We start from the raw sequence: 10,848 nt of genomic DNA, 5'->3' as shown, positions 1-10,848 counted from the left end.
AAAGGGGGTGGCCTATTTATATGTCAAATATATGTTGATGATATTATCTTTGGTGGAACTAACCCCAATCATAACAAAGCTTTTGAGCTATTGATGACTAGGAAATTTGAGATGTCCATGATGGGAGAGTTGAAGTTCTTCCTAGGCTTCCAAGTGAGGCAACTTGCAAAAGGCACCTTCATCTCTCAAGAAAAGTATGTGAAGGACTGATGTCTACGGGTGCTTCTATTCTTGTAGACAGTGTTGGGCCTCCAAGAGCAGAGGTTTGTAGAACAGCAGCAAGTTTCCCTTAAGTGGATCACCCAAGGTTTATCGAACTCAGGGAGGAAGAGGTCAAAGATATCCCTCTCAAGCAACCCTGCAACCACAAAGCAAGAAGTCTCTTGTGTCCCCAACACACCTAATACACTTGTCAGATGTATAGGTGCAATAGTTCGGCAAAGAGATAGTGAGATGCAAGTAATATGGATGAGTATGAGTGGTAATAGCAATCTGAATAAAATATGGCAGCGAGTAAACATGCAACAAAACAGTAAACAAACGGAGATTCGATGCTTGGAAGCAAGGCCCAGGGATCCTGCTTTCACTAGTGGACACTCTCAACAATGATCACATAATAGGACTACTCTACACCCTCTTGTTGGATGATGAACACCACTAATTGTGTAGGATTACACGAACCCTCAATGCCGGAGTTAACAAGCTCCACAATATTCGATATTCATGTTTAAATAACCCAAGAGTGCAAGATAGATCAACACAATTACACCGAGAACTAACATAGCATGCACACTATCACCATCACACTATGAAGGAGGCATAGATCACATCAATACTATCATAGCAATAGTTAACTTCATAATCTACAAGAGATCACAATCATAGCCTTACGCCAAGTACTACACGATGCACACACTGTCACCATTACGCCGTGCAGGAGGAATAGACTACTTTAATAACATCACTAGAGTAGCACATAGATGATATTCAACTAGATCACATAAAGAGAGAGATGAACCACATAGCTACAGCGGAGCCCTCAGCCTCGGGGGTGAATTACTCCCTCCTCATCATGGAGACAGCGATGGCGGTGAAGATGGCGGTGGAGACGGCGGTGGAGATGGCTCCGGGGGCAATTCCCCGTCCCGGCAGGGTGCCGGAACAGAGACTTCTGTCCCCCGAATTGGAGTTTCGCGATGTGGCAGCGCCCCTGGAGTCTTTCTGGAGTTTCGTCAATCGGTGTCGAAGTTTTAGGTCACGACGGCTTAAATAGGCGAAGAGTCGGAGTCGGAAGAGTCCCGAGGGGCCCACCTCATAGGGTGGGGTGACCACCCTCCAGGCCGCGCCGGCCTATTGGGAGGAGGCCCTGGGCCTCCCCCTGGCTTGCCCTTCTGGCTCCGTGAGTCTTCCGACGAAATAGAATTTCTGTAATTTTTCTGGATTTTTCCGAGCACTTTGGTTTTTGGGCCTTTTCTGCAATAAACAGACATAATAAACAGAAACTGGCACTGTGGCATCTTGTTAATAGGTTAGTCCAATAAATGCCATGATATGATATAAAATGCAAGCAAAACATGTAGGTATTGTCATAAAACAAGCATGGAACATCAGAAATTATAGATATTTTGGAGACGTATCAGCATCCCCAAGCTTAGTTCCTACTCGTCCCAAGTAGGTAAATGATAACAAAGATAATTTCTGAGGTGACATGCTACCAACATGATCTTAATCATACTATTGTAAAGCATATGAGATGAATGCAGCGATTCAAAGCAATGGTAAAGACAATGGTTAAACAATTGAATCATATAGCAAAGACTTTTCATGAATAGTACTTTCAAGACAAGCAACAATAAGTCTTGCATAAGAGTTAACTCATAAAGCAAATAAATTCATAGCAAAGGCATTGAAGCAACACAAAGGAAGATTATGTTTCAGCGGTTGCTTTCAACTTTCAACATGTATATCTCATGGATAGTTGTCAATGCAAAGCAATATAACAAGTGCAATATGCAAGTATGTAGGAATCAATGCACAGTTCACACAAGTGTTTGCTTCTTGAGATGGAGAGAAATAGGTGAACTGACTCATCAATAAAAGTAAAAGAAAGGCCCTTCGCAGAGGGAAGCATTGATTGCTATATTTGTGCTAGAGCTTTGGTTTTGAAAACAAGAAACAATTTTGTCAACGGTAGTAATAAAGCATATGTGTTATGTAAATTATATCCTACAAGTTGCAAGCCTCATGCATAGTATACTAATAGTGCATTAGCTCGCATTACCTGGATTATCATCGCAATACATATGTTTTAACCAAGTGTCACAAAGGGGTACCTCTATGCCGCCTGTACAAAGGTCTAAGGAGAAAGCTCGCATTGGATTTCTCGCTATTGATTATTCTCAACTTAGACATCCATACCGGGACAACATAGACAACAGATAATGGACTCCTCTTTAATGCATAAGCATTCAACAATTATTAATTTTCTCATATGAGATTGAGGATATCTGTCCAAACTGAAACTTTCACCATGGATCATGGCTTTAGTTAGCGGCCCAATGTTCTTCTCTAACATTATGCATGCTCTAACCATTCTAGCGGTAAATCTCCCTTACTTCAGACAAGACGGACATGCATAGCAACTCACATGATATTCAACAAAGAGTAGTTGATGGCGTCCCCAGGAACATGGTTATCGCACAACAAGCAACTTAATAAGAGATAAAGTGCATAAGTACATATTCAATACCACAATAGTTTTTAAGCTATTTGTCCCATGAGCTATATATTGTAAAGGTGAAGGATAGAAATTTAAAGGTAGCACTCAAGCAATTTACTTTGGAATGGCGGAGAAATACCATGTAGTAGGTAGGTATGGTGGACACACATGGCATAGTGGTTGGCTCAAGGATTTTGGATGCATGAGAAGTATTCCCTCTCGATACAAGGTTTAGGCTAGCAAGGTTATTTGAAACAAACACAAGGATGAACTGGTGCATGATACGTCTCCGACGTATCGATAATTTCTTATGTTCCATGCCACATTATTGATGATATCTACATGTTTTATGCATACTTTATATCATTTTTATGCGTTTTCCGGAACTAACCTATTGACGAGATGCCGAAGGGCCAGTTGCTGTTTTCTGCTATTTTTGGTTTCAGAAATCCTAGTAAGGAAATATTCTCGGAATCGGACGAAATCAACGCCCAGCATCTTAGAATCCCCGGAAGCATCCAGAACACCCGAGAGCCGCCACAGAGGGGACACAGGCCCCCCAGGAGGTAGGCCAGCGTGGCCCAGGGGTGGCCCGCGCCCCCCTGTGGTGACGTCGCCTCGTTGACCCTCCGACGCCGCCTCTTCGCCTATTTAAGGGTCCTCGACCTAAAACCTCGACACGGAAAAGCCACGGTACCAGAAACCTTCCAGAGCCGCCGCCATCGCGGAGCCAAGATCTGGGGGACAGGAGTCTCTGTTCCGGCATGCCGCCGGGACAGGGAAGTGCCCCCGGAAGGCTTCTCCATCGACACCACCACCATCTTCATCACCGCTGCTGTCTCCCATGAGGAGGGAGTAGTTCTCCATCGAGGCTAAGGGCTGTACCGGTAGCTATGTGGTTCATCTCTCTCCCTATGTACTTCAATACAATAATCTCATGAGTTGCCTTACATGATTGAGATTCATATGATGATGCTTGTAATCTAGATGTCATTATGCTAGTCAAGTGGATTTTACTTATGTGATCTCCGGAGACTCCTTGTCCCACATGTGTAAAGGTGACAGGGTGTGCACCGTGTGGGTCTCTTAGGCTATATTTCACAGAATACTTATTCACTGTTATGAATGGCATAGTGAAGTGCTTATTTATATCTCTTTATGATTGCAATGTGTTTTGTATCACAATTTATCTGTGTGCTACTCTAGTGATGTTATTAAAGTAGTTTATTTCTCCTGCACGGTGTAATGGTGACAGTGTGTGCATCGTGTTAGTACTTGGCGTAGGCTATGATTGTGATCTCTTGTAGATTATGAAGTTAATTATTGCTATGATGGTATTGATGTGATCTATGCCTCCTTTCGTAGCGTGAAGGTGACAGTGTGCATGCTATGTTAGTACTTGGTTTGGTTATGTTGATCTGTCATGCACTCTAAGGTTATTTAAATATGAACATCGAATATTGCGGAGCTTGTTAACTCCGGCATTGAGGGTTCGTGTAATCGTACACAGTTAGTGGTGTTCATCATCCAACAAGAGGGTGTAGAGTCTAGCATCTATTTATTTATTTTGTTATGTGATCAATGTTGAGAGTGTCCACTAGTGAAAGTATGATCCCTAGGCCTTGTTCCTAAATACTGCTATCGCTGCTTGTTTACTGTTTTACTGCATCTCTACTGTCTGCAATATTACCACCATCAACCACACGCCAGCAAGCACTTTTCTGGCATCGTTGCTACTGCTCATACTTATTCATACCACCTGTATTTCACTATCTCTTCGCCGAACTAGTGCACCTATTAGGTGTATTGGGGACACAAGAGACTTCTTGCTTTGTGGTTGCAGGGTTGCATGAGAGGGATATCTTTGACCTCTTCCTCCCTGAGTTCGATAAACCTTGGGTGATCCACTTAAGGGAAACTTGCTGCTGTTCTACAAACCTCTGCTCTTGGAGGCCCAACACTGTCTACAAGAATAGAAGCACCCGTAGACATCAAGCACTTTTCTGGCGCCGTTGCCGGGGAACGAAGGAAAGCTACACCATTTCCTCCCTCGTCAACTACGCGCCAAGCACTTTTCTGGCGCCGTTGCCGGGGAGGAAAGGTAAAAGGCACTCATACTCCGGTTCCAGGTAACAGTACTTTTCTGGCGCCATTGTGTTTGTGCTCGAAGCTATTTCCTTTAGATCCTGCAATTGCATCTTTTTGTTTCTTGTTTTACACTAGTTAGGCATAATGGAAAACAACAAAAATATGAGAGATCTTTATGAACTTTATCTTGAATTAGGACATGATGTGTTTGAAGAGAGAATTAAAAAACCCATGGAACTTTATATGCATGCTAATGGGAATGTTATTAATATGAATGTTTTGAACACTATTGTTGCTAATGCTATGGAAAATTCTAAGCTTGGGGAAGCTGGTTTTGATGGGCATGATCTTTTTAGTCCCCCGGGCATTGAGGAGAAAATTTTCTTTGATGATACTTTGCCTCCTATTTATGATGATTATAATGATAGTAGCCTTTTGGTGCCACCTGTTATGGAGGATAAATTTGATTATGATTACAATATGCCTCCTATATTTGATGATAGCCACTTTGTTGAATTTGCTCCCACTACAACTAATAAAATTGATTATGCTTATGGGAGTAGTAATTATTTTATGCATGAGACTCATGATAAGAATGCTTTATGTGATATTTATATTGTTGAGTTTGCTCATGTTGCTACTGAAAGTTATTATGAGAGAGGAAAATATGGTTGTAGAAATTTTCCTGTTACTAAAACACCTCTCTTTTTGCTGAAAATCTTGAAGCTGCACTTGTTTTATCTTTCTATGCTTGTTGCATTATGCTTCTTGAATTTATTTATTTACAAGATTCCTTTTCATAGGAAGCATGTTAGGCTTAAATGTGTTTTAAATTTGCCTCTTGATGCTCTCTTTTGCTTCAAATACAATTTCTTGGGAGTGCATCATTGAAACTGCTGAGCCCATCTTAATGGCTATAAAGAAAGAACTTCTTGGGAGATAACCCATGTGTTATTTTGTTACAGTACTTTGTTTTATATTTGTGTCTTGGAAGTTGTTACTACTGTATCAACCTCTCCTTATCTTAGTTTTGTGTTTTGTTGTGCCAAGTAAAGTCTTTGATAGTAAGGTTCATACTAGATTTGGATTACTGCGCAGAAACAGATTTCTTTGCTGTCACGAATCTGGGCAAAATTCTCTGTAGGTAACTAAGAAAATTATGCCAATTTACGTGAGTGATCCTCAGATATGTATGCAACTTTCATTAAATTTGAGCATTTTCATTTGAGCAAGTCTGGTGCCCCTTTAAAATTCGTCTTTACGGACTGTTCTGTTTTGACAGATTCTGCCTTTTATTTCGCATTGCCTCTTTTGCTATGTGGGATGGATTTCTTTGTTCCATTGACTTCCAGTAGCTTTGGGAAATGTCCAGAAGTGTTAAGAATGATTGTGTCACCTCTGAACATGTGAATTTTTATTATGCACTAACCCTCTAATGAGTTTGTTTCGAGTTTGGTGTGGAGGAAGTTTTCAAGGGTCAAGAGAGGAGGATGATACAATGTGATCAAGAAGAGTGAAAGCTCTAAGCTTGGGGATGCCCCGGTGGTTCATCCCTGCATATTTCAAGAAGACTCAAGCATCTAAGCTTGGGGATGCCCAAGGCATCCCCTTCTTCATCGACAAAATTATCAGGTTCCTTCTCTTGAAACTATATTTTTATTCCGGCCACATCTTATGTACTTTACTTGGAGCGTCTGTTTATTTTTGTTTTTTGTTTTGTTTGAATAAAATGGATCCTAGAATTCATTGTGTGGGAGAGAGACACGCTCCGTTTTTGCATATGGACAAGTATGTCCTTAGGCTTTACTCATAATATTCATGGCGAAGTTTCTTCTTCGTTAAATTGTTATATGGTTGGAATTGGAAAATGATACATGTAGTAATTGCTATAATGTCTTGGATAATGTGATACTTGGCAATTGTTGTGCTCATGTTTAAGCTCTTGCATCATATGCTTTGCACCTATTAATGAAGAAATACATAGAGCATGCTAAAATTTGGTTTGCATATTTGGTCTCTCTAAAGTCTAGATAATTTCTAGTATTGAGTTTGAACAACAAGGAAGACGGTATAGAGTCTTATAATGTTTACAATATGTCTTTTATGTGAGTTTTGCTGCACCGCTTCATCCTTGTGTTTGTTTCAAATAGCCTTGCTAGCCTAAACCTTGTATCGAGAGGGATTACTTCTCATGCATCAAAAATCCTTGAGCCAACTACTATGTCATTTGTGTCCACCATACCTACCTACTACATGGTATTTCTCCGCCATTCCAAAGTAAATTGCTTGAGTGCTACCTTTAAATTTCTATCCTCTGCCTTTGCAATATATAGCTGATGAGACAAATAGCCTAAAAACTATTGTGGTATTTAATATGTACTTATGCACTTTATCTCTTATTAAGTTGCTTGTTGTGCGATAACCATGTTCCTGGGGACGCCATCAACTACTCTTTGTTGACTATCATGTGAGTTGCTATGCATGTTCGTCTTGTCTGAAGTAAGGGAGATTTACCACTAAAATGGTTAGAGCATGCATAATGTTAGAGAAGAACATTGGGCCGCTAACTAAAGCCATGATCCATGGTGGAAGTTTCAGTTTTGGACAAATATCCTCAATCTCATATGAGAAAATTAACTGTTGTTGAATGCTTATGCATAAAAGAGGAGTCCATTATCTGTTGTCTATGTTGTCCCGGTATGGATGTCTAAGTTGAGAATAATCAATAGCGAGAAATCCAATGCGAGCTTTCTCCTTAGACCTTTGTACAGGCGGCATAGAGGTACCCCTTTGTGACACTTGGTTAAAACATATGCATTGCGATGATAATCCAGGTAATCCGAGCTAATTAGGACAAGGTGCGGGCACTATTAGTATACTATGCATGAGGCTTGCAACTTGTAAGATATAATTTACATAACACATATGCTTTATTACTACCGTTGACAAAATTGTTTCTTGTTTTCAAAACCAAAGCTCTAGCACAAATATAGCAATCAATGCTTCCCTCTGCGAAGGGCCATTCTTTTACTTTTATGTTGAGTCAGTTCACCTATTTCTCTCCATCTCAAGAAGCAAACACTTGTGTGAACTGTGCATTGATTCTTACATACTTGCATATTGCACTTGTTATATTACTTTACATTGACAATATCCATGAGATATACATGTTATAAGTTGAAAGCAACCGCTGAAACTTCATCTTCCTTTGTGTTGCTTCAATACCTTTACTTTAAATTATTGCTTTATGAGTTAACTCTTATGCAAGACTTATTGATGCTTGTCTTGAAAGTACTATTCATGAAAAGTCTTTGCTATATGATTCATTTGTTTACTCATGTCATTACCATTGTTTTGTTCGCTGCATTCATTACATGTGCTTACAATAGTATGATCAAGTTTATGATGGCATGTCACTCCAGAAATTATCTTTGTTATCATTTACCTGCTCGGGACGAGCAGAAACTAAGCTTGGGGATGCTGATACGTCTCCGACGTATCGATAATTTCTTATGTTCCATGCCACATTATTGATGATATCTACATGTTTTATGCACACTTTATATCATTTTTATGTGTTTTCCGGAACTAACCTATTGACGAGATGCCGAAGGGCCAGTTGTTGTTTTCTACTGTTTTTGGTTTCAGAAATCCTAGTAAGGAAATATTCTCGGAATCGGACGAAATCAACGCACAGCATCTTAGAATCCCCGGAAGCATCCAGAACACCCGAGAGCCGCCAGAGAGGGGACACAGGCCCCCCAGGAGGTAGGCCGGCGCGGCCCAGGGGTGGCCCGCGCCCCCCTGTGGTGACGTCGCCTCGTTGACCCTCCGACGCCGCCTCTTCGCCTATTTAAGGGTCCTCGACCAAAAACCTCGACACGGAAAAGCCACGGTACGAGAAACCTTCCAGAGCCGCCGCCATCGCGGAGCCAAGATCTGGGGGACAGGAGTCTCTGTTCCGGCATGCCGCCGGGACGGGGAAGTGCCCCCGGAAGGCTTCTCCATCGACACCACCGCCATCTTCATCACCGCTGCTGTCTCCCATGAGGAGGGAGTAGTTCTCCATCGAGGCTAAGGGCTGTACCGGTAGCTATGTGGTTCATCTCTCTCCCTATGTACTTCAATACAATAATCTCATGAGCTGCCTTACATGATAGAGATTCATATGATGATGCTTGTAATCTAGATGTCATTATGCTAGTCAAGTGGATTTTACTTATGTGATCTCCGGAGACTCCTTATCCCACGTGTGTAAAGGTGACAGGGTGTGCACCGTGTGGGTCTCTTAGGCTATATTTCACAGAATACTTATTCACTGTTATGAATGGCATAGTGAAGTGCTTATTTATATCTCTTTATGATTGCAATGTGTTTTGTATCACAATTTATCTGTGTGCTACTCTAGTGATGTTATTAAAGTAGTTTATTCCTCCTGCACGGTGTAATGGTGACAGTGTGTGCATCGTGTTAGTACTTGGCGTAGGCTATGATTGTGATCTCTTGTAGATTATGAGGTTAATTATTGCTATGATGGTATTGATGTGATCTATGCCTCCTTTCGTAGCGTGAAGGTGACAGTGTGCATGCTATGTTAGTACTTGGTTTGGTTATGTTGATCTGTCATGCACTCTAAGGTTATTTAAATATGAACATCGAATATTGTGGAGCTTGTTAACTCCGGCATTGAGGGTTCGTGTAATCCTACACAGTTAGTGGTGTTCATCATTGATACGTCTCCGACGTATCGATAATTTCTTATGTTCCATGCCACATTATTGATGTTATCTACATGTTTTATGCACACTTTATGTCATATTCGTGCATTTTCTGGAACTAACCTATTAACAAGATGCCGAAGTGCCGATTCTTTGTTTTCTGCTGTTTTTGGTTTCAGAAATCCTAGTAACGAAATATTCTCGGAATTGGACGAAATCAACGCCCAGGGTCCTATTTTGCCACGAAGCTTCCAGAAGTCCGAAGAGGAGACGAAGAGGGGCCACGAGGGGGCCACACCCTAGGGCGGCGCGGCCCCCCCCCCTTGGCCGCGCGGCCCTGTGGTGTGGGGCCCTCGTGCCGCCTCCTGACCTGCCCTTTCGCCTACTTAAAGCCTCCGTCGCGAAACCCCCAGTACCGAGAGCCACGATACGGAAAACCTTCCAGAGACACCGCCGCCGCCGATCCCATCTCGGGGGATCCAGTAGATCGCCTCCGGCACCCTGCCGGAGAGGGGATTCATCTCCCGGAGGACTCTACGCCGCCATGGTCGCCTCCGGAGTGATGTGTGAGTAGTCTACCCCTGGACTATGGGTCCATAGCAGTAGCTAGATGGTTGTCTTCTCCCCATTGTGCTATCATTGTCGGATCTTGTGAGCTGCCTAACATGATCAAGATCATCTATCTGTAATCCTATATGTTGCGTTTGTTGGGATCCGATGAATAGAGAATACTTCTTATGTTGATTATCAAAGTTATGTCTATGTGTTGTTTATGATCTTGCATGCTCTCCGTTACTAGTAGATGCTCTGGCCAAGTAGATGCTTGTAACTCCAAGAGGGAGTATTTATGCTCGATAGTGGGTTCATGCCTGCATTGACACCTGGGATAGTGACAGAAAGTTCTAAGGTTGTGTTGTGCTGTTGCCACTAGGGATAAAACATTGATGCTATGTCTAAGGATGTAGTTGTTGATTACATTACGCACCATACTTAATGCAATTGTCTGTTGCTTTGCAACTTAATACTGGAGGGGGTTCGGATGATAACCTGAAGGTGGACTTTTTAGGCATAGATGCAGTTGGATGGCGGTCTATGTACTTTGTCGTAATGCCCAATTAAATTTCACTATACTCATCATAATATGTATGTGCATGGTCATGCCCTCTTTATTTGTCAATTGCCCAACTGTAATTTGTTCACCCAACATGCTGTTTATCTTATGGGAGAGACACCTCTAGTGAACTGTGGACCCCGGTCCAATTCTCTATACTGAAATACAATCTCTTGCAATACTTGTTCTCATCGTTTTCTGCAAACAATCAT

The sequence above is a fragment of the Lolium perenne genome, chromosome 3, assembly GCF_019359855.2.
Source record: "Lolium perenne isolate Kyuss_39 chromosome 3, Kyuss_2.0, whole genome shotgun sequence".
Lineage (NCBI taxonomy): Eukaryota > Viridiplantae > Streptophyta > Magnoliopsida > Poales > Poaceae > Lolium > Lolium perenne.
The sequence above is the reverse complement of the archived record's forward strand: the minus strand, read 5'-3'. Positions refer to the sequence as shown.